Source organism: Trachurus japonicus, chromosome 4 (genome assembly GCF_045865225.1).
Source record: "Trachurus japonicus isolate A0001 chromosome 4, Traja_1.0".
Classification (NCBI taxonomy): Eukaryota; Metazoa; Chordata; class Actinopteri; order Carangiformes; family Carangidae; genus Trachurus; species Trachurus japonicus.
Window position 1 is genome coordinate 17,643,928 of NC_140910.1, and position 17,813 is coordinate 17,661,740.

Genomic DNA, 17,813 nt, shown 5'->3' on the forward strand with positions numbered 1-17,813 from the left:
ACAAACAGAAACCACCCACTTGCATTAGTTGGAGGCCGTCTGCACCCCACCACGTCTGAAGTCAACAATGACATTCACCCGCACAAATCTGGAGATAACGGTTTGGAGATCAGAGGGCAACACCATGTGTCAGTGTCTGCAACCTCACAAAAAATAAATAAAACAAAAGCAAGAGGCAACGGTTTGAAATATGGAGGTGAGTTCCCAGAAATCCTGTGAAGTGACATTAACTACAAACAGCATTGGTCCTGTTTGTGAGCTCTGTATGACTGAAAGATCAAAGAGTGGTCAGTGCAGCTGTGGTCTAATCTACTGCTGTTTAGGAGACAGATAACACTTAGTCCATGTTTTAAAGCAGAAGTAAGCGATATTTTTGTGTCAATATAAGTCTTAAATAGTTGTATCTTCCGACAGCAATCACTTACATAGAGTGTTCGGACCGAAACACGGGTCTGTCAGTCACTCTGCTCTGCTCTGAGCCGAGGAGAAAACTTTCCTTGTATCCTACAACCTTTATCCAATGAGGAGAGAGAACGGCATAAAGGGGCGGTCCTCTCTGTGTGTGCAGCCAAGGGATGCGCCTGAATGTGGTGACGTAAGGACAAGGGCGGGGGCTGCTAACTCCATCTGCTGACAGGAAGTTATGGTGCATTCAAGGCAACCCGTAACTCGTGTTTTTCTGACCTGTGAAGTCGTACCAGTTCGATCTGGTACGACTTCACGGGTCGGAAGTTACGAGTGGCCGTTATAGTGACTTTCACAGGTAAAACAGGTCAGAAAAACACGAGTGGGTTACCTGGAACGCTACAAAGTCGTAAGTTGTGACTTGAAGCTGTAATTTACGGTTTCACTTTACTTCTGCTTTAACTTCAAACCTATGATGGAGTTGTGGTTACACAAGTGCCTGTAAAACAATAAATTGTAGTTTGTACATAAACAAACAAGGTTAAACATGTTTACCCATTTCCAGTCTTCGTGCAAAATTCACGTTTGTGTCGCAAACTCGCAGTGCCACCGGGTCCGAGGCTCTGATCATGTAGGTCATTTATCTAACATCACAATAAGCTGATTATTGAAGGTAAAAATGAAACATAAGGTAAATAACCTCCTCTCCATCTCCCGTTGTTCTTGTTGTTATGGTTGTTTTTGTCTAAGACACATGGCATAACCTTCCATCCATGTTTCTCCAGCCCATTGCTTTATATTTGTATTTATCTTTTTTATTTTTTATTTTAACTGTTCTTGTTATATGAAAAATCAAGATATTGAACAGAAAAAAATACATGGAGTTGACTAACTTATGAGAGAAAAAAAATTATTTGCTGAAAGCTGCACTTAAAAGTTAGTTATCAAGTGTCTTACTCAGACTTATAGCGAAGTGTAGGGCTGAATCTCAAGTGTCGGCCTGAGAACTGAGTTAACGACAGTAGCCTACTATGCACCGTAAATTGAATTTTAGATGACGTCACTTCCAAATTTATAGGAACAACCAATCGCTGACTGGAATCTTTATCATAGAAATATCTTAGAAATATCGCTGTGAATCGTTAAATGACCAATGGGAGTGTATATTCAACCGTATTTTGACAATCATCTACAAAATATACACACTGGGAATGAATCAAAAACAAATATTCCTTATCTTTCCAATGTATTAATTCAGTGTTATATTGTTGGTGAGATGATATTCTTTATTAAACCTGTGACAAGGATGATACCTGCTCTGTCCAAACGATATTGTTTGATCAACTCATCAAACAAAGCCAGAACGTCCTTCCGCTCCCCTCAGTGCCATCCGCCTGGGGGAGTAGGAATTATTCTAAGACTTGAGAAAGTTGATAAATAGCTTTTATTCTTAGATTTGAGAGCAGGACTAAATTCAAAATGTCAGACGCTTGATAAATACGGCCCCTGGTCTCTCCGTAAAATGTATCTTGTATTTTTGGCCACTCAACCAGAATGGTAGAATATCAATATCAATATCAATATAGCTCTGAGCTGCTGCTTTGATTAAGTTAATCTGTATTTGATTGAGTAAACTGTTTTGCCTCATGAGAACGTGAATGATCCTTGAACCCAATAACTCTCCCCCATGGTTTATTTTCAAAGAGACCTGTGATTTAAACAGCAACAATATAACGTGTACACATTGGGTTTCATTGCCCGTGCAAACAACAGTGGTTACAGTATATATAACAAGGTAAATAAACCTGTTTCATGGTTGATTATGCACCAGTGTCCATAAGTAGTGAAGAGCCACAATGAAGAATAACTGGAGTCATAATCACAGCACAGATCTGGTTATAGTATGTTATGTTGTGTAGACATGATTGATGGAGTAAATTCTTCTTTCATTTTAGTTTAAATGATGTATTGGCCTTTAATATTAAAAGAATAGCAGCAGATTGAATCAGGCAACCTAATGATCCAAACATAAACCGACTCCAGTGCAGCTGACCTTCTGGATATTACATTTCATATACTGTGTCAAGTAGTAATGGATGTTCACATTAATGTTTATTTTTATTGCATGTTTGCCACACTACACATGGTTCTGAGCTCTAAATGTCAACCTTGGCGCTGACACATGCGCAGAAACTTGAAACACTTGAGTTAAATCTCGTTCTGAACAGTTTTTCTGAAAATGACAGAAAATGGGTCCATAATCTTCACCGATTACTCTTAAGTAGTTTAAATAAGAATTATCCTCATTGTACTCCACAATGAGTGACTCGGCGTTTCATTTCCTTCGTGAGAGTCCAAATTTGAAAATGAAATAAAAAGTGAAGATTACTACACTTTGCTAAGAGTGTAGCTGTTTTTAGGTCTGATATGTGAAGGGGCCTCTGTGAGCTCCAGTCGACGGTGACGTGTGAGGAAAAACGATAATTACACGTCTGACGGGTTCACTCATGATTCTTCTCTTAATCACTGTGCGCTGAGAAGGAAAAGAACATGATTAGTCCTGTATTGATTTTGAATTGTGTCAATTTTGTTGCCATTCCCAGAAAACCAGAAACAGCAGCAGGTGTTGATTTTGTAAGTGGTTAGTTATTTTAACCCTTTCTTACATACAACTAAACCACAAATAAAGGCAGTCATATTATTATTAATTCATAATTTCTGTAATATACCTCCTATTAGTTGATTATGTCATCTGAGTCATTACTGCCATTAAATTGAATGATGTTGAGGCCAGAAGAGGAAACCCATTAAAGCACCTGAAGGGCAGAAACTATAATCAAATGTGAGATGGTCATCGAAAGATTTACTGAACATGTTCTATTGTTAGCAGAAGCACATTTAACCCCTTGATGCACACCTACTACATCCTGTCATTCATTCGTTTCACACACTCAGTCCCTTGGTATTTCTGTTTCTTTTAAAACTATTTTTTACTTATAAAAACATTGTTTTTTGTGGGATGGTGTCTGAGGGACATGAGAGTGTTTAGATCAGCTCATTGTCACGGTGACATGATGCTGCAGCACCTATCTGTTTTCCTCTGAAGGGTTTTGATGACACTAAATTTGAACATAAAGATGTAGCCATGGTGACTGATGATGAGGATATTGTGTTATTTATGAATCAGATCATTTAAAAGCATTCCTAGAGCATGAGATGATGATGATGAAGCTCAGACAACATGAGCATTGAATCGGGCTACGGTCAAGATGCTGTCCAATAGCAGACCAAAAGAAGTTAGGATATCTCACAAGCATTTACCTTTCTGGAAAACGACCTGACAACAGTGGATTAGTGCACACTGTGCACAGCCATGACCAGAAGCAATGTGACTGTAATTAGTGATTACTGTGCTGATTAATTGAGTTTGGAGGGAAATCTATTCTATGAGAAGCTTGGGTGAGTGCAAGACAAGAGACGCTATCATTAACTGCTGATCAAAGACTTTCAAAGAAAGAATTGGACAAAAAAAATCATAAATGATGTTTTATATTGATACAGTACAATCTGAAAAGTTACTATGTTTTTAATATGGCTTAATCTAATCTAGTTAGAGCGCATGCACCTGCCCTCCTGCAGTAGATATTGATCAGGGCAGCAGCATGGACCGCTGGCTCTGAATCCTAAAGGTCACAAGTGAGGCTGACAGAAGCCAGATCTGCATTCAATAAAACTGTGCTTATGTACGCACCATTTGGCGGAAACATCTGTCTGTATCCAGCTGAGAGTTCATAAATTCTTTGGCATGACCTTCCTGAGTGAATTTGAGAGCAACAGTTAACTTAAAATAAAAATTCCATTTTATGCTTAAAGGGATAGTAGCATTTTTTTAAAGTGGGGTTGTATGATATACAAATATATTCTCAAGTTTGAGAGCTTATTATTGTTGCTCATCTGTATGTGTTGTGTATTCAGAACCAGATACATTTTCTTCCATGTGTCAAAAAAACTTGGCGTATCGTGTTAAAGGGATAGTAGCATTTTTTTAAAGTTGGGTTGTATGATCTACAAATAGCCCCTAAGTACTTTAATTGCAGTAGAAGACTCTCTACACTCCTCCCGTTAGCAACGCCAGCCCATAGTCCTGCCCAGAGATTTACAACATACATTGTTGTGAATGGACCCAAAGAAACTGCCTATTTTCGTGGCCTAAAAGAGCTTTTACCTGAAAAAAAAATACACAGTTCCATTGTTCACTATAATACAATTTTTTCCAGCCCCCCAAAGTGCAGGAAAAACACAGTTTTTATTTGGACCTAACCAACTCACGTATCCCTCCGGCCCAGGGTTAGCGCCCGCCAATCAGCAGTTGGTTAGGTCCAAATAAAAACAGTGTTTTTCCTGCACTTTGACGGGCTGGAAAAAATTGTATTATAGTGAACAATGGAACTGTGTATTTTTTTTTCAGGTAAAACCTCTTTTAGGCCACGAAAATAGGCCGTTTCTTTGGGTCCATTCACAACAATGTATGTTGTAAATCTCTGGGCAGGACTATGGGCTGGCGTTGCTAACGGGAGGAGTGTAGAGAGTCTTCTACTGCAATTAAAGTACTTAGGGGCTATTTGTAGATCATACAACCCCACTTTAAAAAAATGCTACTATCCCTTTAACACGATACGCCAAGTTTTTTTGACACATGGAAGAAAATGTATCTGGTTCTGAATACACAACACATAGATGAGCAACAATAATAAGCTCTCAAACTTGAGAATATACCTGCTACACACCGGTAAGAGCTGGAAAACAGACTATACATATCAGTTTGTTGCTATGCAGTTATACAAAGAATGCAGGAATAGACTTTTATAGGATAATGGAAACATACTGTATAGATGCTAATAGGATTATGACACAGATAACTGTAATTTAATCAGACCATCCAACAAGTACTTCCCAAAAAAACCTTAAACTATAACTAAAGTCAATTACAGTAAAATGTTGGCGAATAATCAACCATAAAAAACCAAATAGCTCCCATGCTTGTTCACTTTAAAAACTGCAGTGTGTGTCATGAATATTGATGCACTTTGGGGAAAAAAAATCCACATTACAAATAAAGCATAAGCAGTTTGTTCAAATGGATTCAGTCCATGGACACAGCGGAGAAAAAAAATAAATACTCGAAGGCACCACGCTGTTTTGGACAGACTGTACTGTACAATCTCGTAGAAACGTGATGTAGCGGTGCCGCAGGAACAAGAAATCAGCATACAAAATATGAAGAAAATGCAAATTTCCACTTAAAAGGCAAATAGTTGATAAACTGCACAGCATGGAGCCATAAAAGACTATGTAAAGTAATTTAGAAGAGGAGAAGGTCTCATGTAAGACAAGAGAGTTTTTTTGTTTGTTTATGCTGGATACAACTTTCCCCATGTGAAGGCCAGCACACATATGGATGCTGTTCGTCTCTACCAGCACAGTGTGACGTGCTGTCCTCTGCTTACATGGACGCTGACAGATGAAGCAGAAAATTGCCTCTTGTTTCTCATTATTACACTCCGTCTGCTGGGTACATAGGATCTACACATGCTCCTAAAGACTCATCAATACGCCACATGTTTGCCTTTCTCACACACTAAAAACAGTTGGGTTAAAAAATAACCCAATTTTAACCCAACTGCTGGTTCAAATAAGGACAAACCCCTTTTTTGGGTTATTTTAAGCCAACAGGTTGGGTTAATCCTTTTGACCCAATTTTTGAGTCGAATATTCAACCCAAGAGTTGGGTTATGCTAACTACAACGCTGGGTTATTTTTAACCCAACTATTGGGTCGTGTATAAAGCACTTGCTCGACCCAATAGTTGGGTTAAAAATAACCCAATGTTGTAGTGCGCGGACAGCATTTTTCAAATGAACCGGCCGGTTAAGTCACAGAATTACCCAACCCTTAACCCAACAAATGGGTTACTCACTGAAAAATAACCCAATTACTTGCACAACCCAGGGATTGGGTTAAATTCATAGCCCTATAACCCTGAAAATGGGTTACACTCTGGAAAAATAACCCCAAAATTTAATTCAACACCAATAACAATAAAGAAATTGGGTTACAGAGATAACCTAACATTTTTTAGTGTGCAGACACGGTCCAACAGGAGTGCATTGCACCAGAGTGAAGTAAGTAACTCCTCAGTGAGGAAACAACTTGTCAGTGTTAACATGGAGGAGAGGGATGCATGGGCAAGTTGAGCTGGAGGGAATGTTTCCCCTGCTCCTGACCCTGTCACGGTGAGGTATCGTATCAATTATTCACTCTCTGTGGGTGTGTTGTGTTGTTGGGAGGGCAGACACAGCTTCTTCCGTCCTACCGCAGTCGGGATCTGCCACAATCTGATGTTTCTTTTGTTTCCCCAGAAGCCCATGTCTTTCCTATTAGAAATTCATATCGTGCGTATAAAAAAAACATCACACACACATCCTCCCCCTCCGTCCTCACAGACCCACTGACCTTCGGTCTTTCAATCTACTGTGACTCACAGCCAAGAGAGCGGCGTTTTACCAGACACTGAAACCACTAACACAAACATTATGATTAATGGTTTGTTGAGCAAGAAGACGGCTCTTAGTGTCTCTGGGAAGAGACGGTTTGCAAACATAGATTATTGTTTAACATTGTGGATTATTCTTGGACATCAGTGACAATTTAGCTCAAGAAAAATGTGTTAAGTTTTGTTTTCATAACACAAGAGGTCTCATGTAAAGTACGTCATAAATGCAGGTCAGCTTGTGTGAGTCATTAGTAATTATTATAATGAAAAACACAGAGCACAAGAGATAAAACCAATTATATATTTCAAGTGCACTTCTGAACTTTATTTTTAGCATCTCTAGTGACTGCAAATCCTCCAAACTAGATGAAAAGAAGATAAATGAGAAAAAAGTCCCTCTCACAGTGCCCATCAAGTATTGGGACGCTTAAGGCTTTTCCATGATTTACTGTGTCATTTGTACGTTACTTTGGAAAGGTCAAAAATGAAAACTTATGGTAGCATAAGTCTCACTGTTCATGAAACCTGTCAAAAGATATTGTAAATTTAAACTATTTCACTTATTTATTGTATTCTTGGTCTGTGGTGATAATTCAACTGACAATACTCCAGTTTATTAAACAGCCATTAATCGTTGAAGTCAGGCAGAAATACCAAGTGGTCTCTGCTTCTTTAGTGTGATTTGCTGTATTTTTCTTTCAGTTTTACATCAAAAATTCTTTTATTTGTGGTTTGAGCGTTGCTATGACAAACATTTGATGATGTTAGGTTTTATTTCTGAAAATTTTCTGACATCTCACAGACTAAACAATTGTTTGAATAAACACAGCTATAACAAAAGCTGCAAGTAGATTATGGAGGTTTTACTTAATAGCCACAGTTCATTTAAGTGCAGATAAGTAAAGTGACTGGGCTTATGTAAGAAAGCAAGCAAATTATGAGGTAATTACAACAAGGAGAGTTATCATTGTAGGATGTGTATAAACATTTCATAAAGGATTATAATACACCATAGTTGTTAGCTCATTCATGGATTTGTGACCTGTGTGTGCACGAATAGGTGCTGCAAGATTCATTGAGTCACAGCCCAAGTTATAAAAGAATACATTTATGTCTCAGAACGAAGCGTAAAATGCTTGGACAAGCATTACAAAGGAAGATGCTCTGCAGTGAGCAAAAGGCCAGTGAATGATTTGATAAATATTGAAATAATGTGAATCACATGCAGTGGCCTTCAGTCAAAAAGAACCGAGGCCATTCAGCGGCTCAGTTAGATATTTGTGTGCCTCCATCACATGTCCACTGGGGCAGATCCTCAGCACACAGGACACTTATTGATTGATTTCTCTGCCTCAGATGACTTGTTGTTTATCAAATTATCAAGCTGTGCAAAATCTACTTTGGCTTTAAGGCCTCGATGTGAAAAGGCCAGGGGTCTAATAACATACTTGTTTTTTTGACCATTCAGTTTTTCACTTTTCTGAAGAGAATGATGCTGTGTATTAAGGACTTTAAACAACTGCAGTGGAGTATGATTAAACCAATGCATAGTGATATTTTCCAGTAATTCAACTGTAATTCTACAGTAGCATCCTTTTGATAAATTAGTATCATTATTTAGTTAATAACATAATTGAAAATGTCCATGCATGGAACAAGTAAGAATGAAATGAAATGATATCTTTAAAGCTGATGCTCATTTTGAAAGAGAGCGATGAAATCGAGAAATCGGAATCGGGCTCCTTACAGCTTCTATGTCTTCTGCCTCAGACTTGATATGTTCGGTCCAATGACTGTCCACACATTTCACTTATGACTGCAGACAGCAAACCACTGTGATGACTGCTGTTATATAGAGATTTTATACTGCTGTTGTTTTGGCAAGTGATTACACCAATCTTTGTTCCCAGCAGCAGCTTTGACAATAAAAAGAGGCAGAAATAAAAAAGTGTCGCTAAATGACTGAAACAGTGACACAGCTTTTTAGTCTTGTACTGGTACTGGTATAAGTAATTCAATTTTGCAGACTAAGAGTAATGAAAGTGACTCACGGCCAATGCAATCATAGTTTTGCTTCAGCACTTTCACTGGCTCCAGCAGAAGCTCCAAATTTATCCCCTGTCTCTTTTCATTGATTTTCTACACCACTTGTTTTCAAAATTTGTCACGGTTTAAAATTAGTTTTATGTTTTGCACAGAAATACACAGTACGGTCCTGATTAAAGGAAAAATCTGAGCTGTCACTTAAGCAGGGCACTCGATAACACCAGTCGGCCTCACACTGTGCGGCCTGTCACATTTCTATCGGCGAGTGAGTGATGCCGCAAATTTATTGTGGCCTGATGTCCTCACCAGTCTCCATTTACCGGTCGGTACTCCATAAAATTTATACTGTAAGTGTAAAGCCACACATCAACACGATGTAAGTGCAAACAATGGGTGTTTTGAGTGAACAACGGTCACTGCCAGTCAGAAATATGGGTCTGATGCTCTTTCCAGCCGCGTCATGAGCAAACAAACACAGGTGACAAAAAAAATTAAACACAGTGGACACTGACTGGCTGCAGCTGCTGTACCTGATAAACATATTGACATATTGCGCTGGGGGAAAAAAATAAAAATAAAAAATAGGTTCTGCTACTTTTAGTGAATTAAAATTTTGGTACAGACATAAATTCTGCACGAGGTGTGAAGTTGCAAACATTTACTTTAAAATACAAACTGTTCAGCCACAGTCTGAACTGATCCTAGGGCAGCACTCCAAGACACACATTTCTAGTAAGAGAAGAGAGAGCTCATATTTGTATCGATTTGCAAGAGAGAAGTGGGTGTGTGGAGGTGGGACTCTTGTTACTGTGAACATCAATTACTAATAGTCTATTTTTTAGTTTAGTCTAGAGGCACTAGACAAGTTGCATGTATGCTTCATGACGTGGGGGCTAAGACCCCTCTGATAAATTAATGGTTCTTTTCAGTGGCGTGCACAGACTTTTTGAAGGGCAGGGGCGAAAAGGAAAAGAAAGGGCACATAATAGCGCGTCCTCGCCTCTGAAGAGGGCACTTTAGCACTAGATGTGGCTCCTAGAGGGCACTTTCAGGGCTGCCATGTTTCAGAAAATGACAAGAGTGAGACTGTAGCGACATGGTGCGTTTGGCCTTTTTTAACGTCGATTTGGCCTGTTTTAATATTGATACCTTAAGACTAAAAAAACGTCGATTTGGCCTGTTTTAACACGTGTTTTGGCCCCCAAGAGGGCACATTAGCACACGTTTTGGCTCCTAGAGGGCACTTTAGCACGCATTTGGCTTCCAAGAGGGCACTTTAGCACACGTTTTAGCTCCAAGAGGGCACTTTAACACGTGTTTTGGCTCCCAAGAGGGCACTTTAGCACACGTTTTGGCTCCTAGAGAACACTTTAGCACAAGTTTTGGCTCCTAGAGGGCACTTTAGCACACGTTTTGGCTCCTAGAGAACACTTTAGCACACGTTTTGGCTCCCAGAGGGCACTTTAACACGCGTTTTTCAACAATTGGGCCCCCCCCCCCTGTGCACGCCACTGGTTCTTTTCCCTGTCACTTCTCTGCTTTTCAGAGGCAGAACATTTTTCCCAGCAAAGATGAGTGTTGTGAAGTGCACTGGATTTACATCTAGTGACAACCCTCTGCAGGACATCATGTACACTTTATGTAGCCAAGCCTGTAGTGTGTCTGGCTTCAAGGAGAGATTTAAGTTGTGGCTCATGTTTCTGGACACAGAGAAAGTAGAGAAAGAATGAAGAGTTTAAAAACATTGCAATTGGAGGTGAAAAACTTTTTCATTAAATCTAATCCAGGTTTTGTCTTGTAATAATGTTATTATCTTTTATTGTTTGTGTTTGTGCGGCTTTGGACTCAAATTTAAAACCTTCATTTTATAATGGTAAGGTAACAGGCCTCTGGCTCGGGCTTCTGATAATTGAGCCAGCAACAAAGAGCTGGAAAGCTGGACCACGAGGGCAAATCTGAGTTATAAGGTCTCTTACTGAAACAGACAGATCTGCAGTGGTGTACGACTTACTGGCTGAGAGGGCATGGCTCTGTGAAAATGCTCCAAAAATCGAACAGAAGTACACTGGAGTTTGTTATTTTTAAAGGATGAATCATTTTTTATCCAGTCTTATCCAGACAACCTAACACAGCACTGCAATGAGAGATGTTTAATTAATACAGAGAAGTCAAGGTAAGTTAGCACACCAACAGACACTCTCTGATCTGAGACTGTGGAATATTTAAGTCGTATCGTGAAAAGAAAGGCAGCCTAAGATAATGAATGAACATGCCATAATTGATTATGTAAATTTGATTACAATGTGGATTCTCCCCCAGATCAATGGACGTAAAATCGATTGGCAACGACTGGCTGATTTGCATCATGACAAACAGTAAACAGGAATACACACAGTGCAACGACCTGGAGCTGTAAACACAGAAATATGATCTCAGAGGAAATCAAAAAAGCAGAAACTGTTTGACATGAACTGAATAATAGATAATTTCAATTACTTCTGGTTTATTATTTAATCACCTTTGATGTCTTAAATAATAATAATAAGATATTTATGGAGTAGATAAGACCTGGATAAGTGGACAGTGAAATTAGCATGACTGGTCTATTAGATGACCTCACCTCAACACAAAATGATAAATGTTTCATGTGATGTATACTCCACATTAACCTGGTGACTCTTTTAAGATCTCGATCGATTTCTGCCTCACAAAGAGCTATTCACTGCGTGAGCATAATGATGGAGAAGAGCCACTTCACAAAGATGGAAGACACACCCCATTAATGCTGAATTTGCATTCTTGACAACCTTTGACAACACTGATTTACTAGGCCGTTAAGAGTGCCGCTCATTCTCTCTGGGAACATGCACGGATGGAGCAGGGAAGAGAGTTTGTTATGGGCCAGCGGAAACATATTTATAGATGATTTGTTTGACAAATTCTTCCACCACAGTGTGAGACTAATAAATTAGACACTTATCCTGCTTTTCCTTTTACATTCTGTTATAGGTCAAAATAACCCTCTTTGGGTTGTTATAGATCATAAAGCCCAGGGCTCATTAAGTCAAACTGTGTAGTAAATTCTTGTTAAGGACAACTCTAGGTAGCTCGCCTTACCACGAGGTAGAGCTTTAAGTCCAAATGTGCAATAACTCAGTTTTATATGAGGCTTTCTGGCCACTCGTTCTCCTAGTAGTTTCACTTTGTGACCTTTTCCAGGTGAAATAATTTCATAGGGATGGGAATTGAGAATCGGTCTGAACTGGTTTGATCCATTGATGCCTTTCACCCCTTACGAGTGCCTTGCAAAACAGTGATGTCACACTCTCGCGAGAGGCGTTCAGCACAATTCACAACTAAGGAGTCAAGGGAGTTATCATCCAGGTCCATAGTGTGGTTTCGTTTCATACAAATGATGGTGGTGTCCCAGGTTTGTTTACTGGCAGCTGGAGAACATCACCGCAACTTTAAGATGTACATTCCACAGAGTTGGTCTTATGGAAGAGTGACCAGAAAAAAGCCCTTTACTTAAAGAACAAAACAGGAAGAATGTCTGGAGTTTGCCAAAAGGCACATGAAAGACTCAGACCGCATATGCCTGGAAGAACGTACCCTGTCCAGATGAGACTAAAATTTAACTTTTTGGCCATCAAAGAAAATGTCATATCTGGCGCAAACCCAACACCTCCCACCCCCAGAACACCGTCCCGACAGAGAGGCATGGTGGTGGCAGCATAATGCTGTGAGGATGTTTTTCATCAGCAGGTACTGGACGACTGATCAGAACTAAAGGAGTGAGTGTTTTTTGTTTTTTACTTATTTTTTGACACCATAAAAAATATTTTGCATTTCAAAATTTGTTAGCATGCTGTGTGAATCAAGAATTTCATTTGGAAATCAGTCCATTAGAATTTTTGACAGGTAGGGACCAGCAGATCCAAACTTACCTTCATCAGGTCTTAGGATGGAAATGTCACCACGATTTAAGTTGAATAGCGTGTGGGAGTTTCTCTTTAAAGGTACATTGTGTAGGAATTACTCCCATCTAGCGTTGCGGTTGTATATCGCAAGCAACTCAATCATATTTTTCATGCTGCATTCATGTGAAATTGGGCAGACGGACGACAGACGGACGACAGACGGATGACGGCATAAACAAGCCTCTATGTAAACAAGTGGTCCGTCAGCACGAGGCAAAACAATACACGTGACAATATGTTGTCATGGCGATGTCATTTTGTTTACCTGACCCACGTTTTACCGGCTTTCTCTCGACCTCTGTGACTAAAATGACTAAAATCTGGTTTGTTAGCGACGGCCGTCTGCCCGACTGCAGGTGAATGCAGCATCAGTGTAACGCTCCGTTCCTCCTCACTGCGTTACCGCGGTGACTTTTCACAGACGCCACCTCCACCTGAGCCGACAACTCCGGTGAGTTTCCGTGGTTTCCTACCGTCACGCTGCCACTGAACGTAGAAAACATGGCGACACGACATGGCAGCCAGCACCGAGCTTACCCGCTCCATGTAGATATGAATGATATGAACGGCTAATTCAGAGCTGAAAGGAACACTTATCGCCGTTTGTTGATGGGGTGATTACTTACTAATGAAACACATACTTTTGAACAAAACAATCGATTTTTGAGAATAGATAACAGGAGAAGTTACACAATGTCCCTTTAAGGCTGTAATGCAACAAAAAACAGGAAAACAGTGAAGTGATAAGGGAATTGATAAAGGACCAGATATCAGATATGGTATCAGTTTGTCTCTATTCATGACTCATCAAATTTGAACTTTGCTAAAAGGCTTCTGAGCCAAGAGCATAAACAAACACTGTCTGACACTATTTGCTCGTGTTTGAAGGGAGGTGAACTGAGGACAGATGAAAACAAAGCAAACACCTACTGTACCTCAGACAGACAGACCGACAGTCAGACAGTTTACACCTGCACTGTAGAGTCCTGGTTTTGTGGAGAATACTACCCCATGTTTGGGTGATGACTAAACTCCATGGTAACTTTGTGGCTGTGCCGTTATGCAGCCTGTTAATGATCTACCAGATCTTCAGGTGAGGAGACTGTGAGGGATTCTCAGCTCCATCTTCTGTTTATTGAAGTAGCTCATGATGGATTTTGACATGTTCTTTGGATCCTTGTCTTATTTTTGAACCTATTTTTCCCCCACCCTCTTACTCTTGACTGACTGCAGGACATTTGTGGAATTTCCTGATGTTTGGTGGAATCCATTCACACAGCTGTGAAGCCACGAGGGACCATCACTCTGAGAGGGAACTGTCTACCATAAAACCCAAGTATTGCACTTTTGTCCTTGGGCAGAAAATCCATTTGTTCTGACTCCGTCCTCCACGTCTCCTTCTCAGATGAAACAGGAGAGTTATTTCACTTCACAGAGCCAATCTCTGCTAGTGAAGGCCTGTGGCCACTCAGACTGTACAAGAAATTCACGCCCTCAAATCAGCATCATCAGCAGACGGCGCTTGAGCAGCACAGAATAACCTTCTGCACCTCCGTACTATTCCTGACATCTTTTCAAACTGCCTCGGTAATAACATTTTCCCTTAGCAGCTCTTTCACTTTGCACAGATGGGGAGCAAACATGTCTGACCCTGCTCTGGTGTTTCACAGGCGAACGTTACTGCCGCCGGGTTCCTTGATCAGCATTTGATGTGCAGGGAATAAAAGGAGGCGCTCGGCTAACCACGGCTGTTGGTCGAAGAGGTGAGGACGATTTATTTCCCATCGAATTCATCTCATGAAGAGGCTGATAAAAAATCCACTGTGATGCGCTAGATATCAAGGAAGACCAGCTCCTTTGAGTTTCAGGCCTCTCTTTGAAGGAGCTCCCATTATGTCCAATTATTCACATTTTGATCCGAGTTACACGGCTGAATTTACCCAGAAGCACCCACAGACGCCGGTGTTGGATGAAAACCAAACATCTTGGTTATTTGTTCATGCCACAGCTGCAATATGTGGACTGACTCATGACGGCGGCTGATGATTTCTGACATGCTGCTACCACTGCTTCACTTCTATTTGTTACACCTGCTATGTGTTTTTTCACCTTCGTAAGTTTCCACCAGCTAAGCCAGTAAAGAGCTGCTAAGCCGTTCTTTTTTCCAAAACATATTAGGTGTTCCAACCTATTGTGATTTAATACGGCTAATAATATTTCAAAATGTTTATTGAAAAAACCTTACAAATTAAAGTACTTATATCAGGCTCTATGGTGCTTTATAGCATCTTTCAGCTTGTGGTTTTGTTTTTTTTTACAAGCCACAACTTTATCAATTTGGTCCAACTCTGTTCTCTAGCTATTATCACCGTTGATGAAAATGAATTCAGTATTTGTTAGCAACACTGACAGCACATTTATTACAGTTGTGATCCACTGATTTTCCATTGGTGCCACCAAGTGGTTTGTTTTTAATTATTTTGCACCCATTGGATGGAGGAAGTCTTTGTACACTGCCAGAAAACCTTGGCTAAGAGGTTGAGGGCTATTAACATAATCTCCTCTTTTGTCCAGATGCGTGACTTGTCAGGAAAGATGATTGAACTTGTTCAGTTATACATTGCACATTATCTGTGACTATTGCTGAACAGCTATTGTCTAGATTTCATCCTCTTACTTTAATTTTGAGCTATTCCTGATTCAACTGTGGTGATTTTAGGCCAGAGATATTTCTCATTCCTCACATGACAACACAGGTCACTTACATTTTCAATGTGCACTCTGTAAGACCTGTATTTCCAGTACAAATGAGCTCAGAAAAACAGAAAGTTATGAGGGTGTCCTCCACATTTTGGCCTAAAGCTGTCATCGGCAGCATATGACACTCTCAAGTCAGACAACAAACAAAGCCATTACCAGTGTAAACTTATCAGCTATTCTTTTTGTGCAAACAGCCATTTCGGACGCTGTAAAGATCAATGAAGAGTGCAACCGTATAAAAACATGTTTGCACGCCGACTTTATAGAAATCTTTTCCTCTATAAATAACTGAAATGTTAGCTGGGACATTTTACTGAGCAAAAATCCACTCATTACCCCCATCAGCTCAACCAATAAAACTCCAGCAGCATTCATATGGTCCTGCCTTGACTGACTGTAGCCATCTGGTCGAAAACTGCAGACCAGCTCAGGCTCAGGAACATTGATATGGATGGTTTTATGAACACGTCTGCGCAGTGAACAGTAAAATATTCAAGGTTTTGCCGTCGGCTAATTTGTTTAAACAGGAGCTGAAGCTTCCCTGGGCTGCACTAACTCCATCTGTTGTGGGGGGAGGTTTTGTCTGGGGACAAAGCACTAATCACCACAACATGCACAGTCATTAGAGTCAGGATTGATTATGGATCTGCAGCATGTGTTCCTGCAAGGCATGACTTTCACTGAGCAGTTAGGAAACCTTGTCATGGGGGTTTATGTTACCACAGTATACTGTTAACATAGAGTGGGGGCGACGCAAACATACACAGTGTATGTTAATTACAGGTGCACTTCAACTGAAACACAAAAGAAGTCCCTGTAAAACTGTTTCCATTTCCACAACTGTGTGTTTTCACAAGCAGAGCTGACATTTAGGCAGAAGTGAACCTGAAATATACTGTATTTCAATTCTGTTTTCTACTTTTGCAGCACCAAATCATTACATACAATACATCAAGGCACCTTATGAAGCAAGGTCAGGAGAGAACCCGGGCAGTTTCCACTATGAGAAATTGCATGATGGCAGTGGAGAACAGAAAAAGAAGAAAACAGCCAATCTTACCAAACTAATCTGCTCAACTAAATGAGACACGCAAAAAAGGCCAGAGTCAAAGCCTCTATTAGTTTAAGTGTGCTCTGTGGTTCTTCAGTCATCTCTGGGGAGCTCTTTGTTCTCATTTACATCATTAATGACACATCCCAGCATCTTAATGCCATCCATCATTTGGATAATACTCGGCCTTCAGCTTTTAATCTAAATTTATAGACACATCAGTCAACCTGTCAAAGAAATGTCTGATGCTTTTTTAAGTGTCATTATAAGTCCTGTACAAGATGATTGAATGAAATCCACTACTATTAGCACTCCTTATACAAGATACACCTACACCATGTAGTACAAATATACATGCACACAACTAAACATGTGATTAAGGCTCCACTGATGGTTATTTGCATTGCTGATAAACTGAATTTATATTTTCTCAATAAATCTGATAACAATGGGATCTATAAAATGCTAAAAACAAAAACAAACAATAGGTCTCACTTTTAAGGGTTAGGGAAATTATGTTTCCCTATAGGAAGGTGTTAGCACAAATCGTGCATTAAGCTATGATTTCTTTGTGGGGACAATATTAAGGTGATGGGAATAGGAGTTCATTTGAGAGAAATCGTATACATCCAAATTAAGCTGCAGATCTTGGATCCCAAATATCAGGATTTTAAAAGTGTAAAATCAAAGGCGTTTGTCACAATCTCTGAGCAAAGCTGAGAAACCAGAGCTGCAGAGAAACTACCAACAAACATCCACAACCACACATATCACATATCAATTTAATAGTCACATTCTGTTGCGTGGATTTTTCCCTTTTTGTTCGAGGCGATTCAATCCATATTCACCAATCAAAGCAGCCTTTTGTCACACAGCACGCATTCTGCAATTATCCGATTCGGATGGCTCATGTAAGCTGAGGCAATTAGCTTCCATTTCCAGTATAGGCTCATTGCAATTCAGTTCAGCCTTGGGTCTGGACCATGAGACCTTTTACCGAGTTACTGAAACCGAGTTA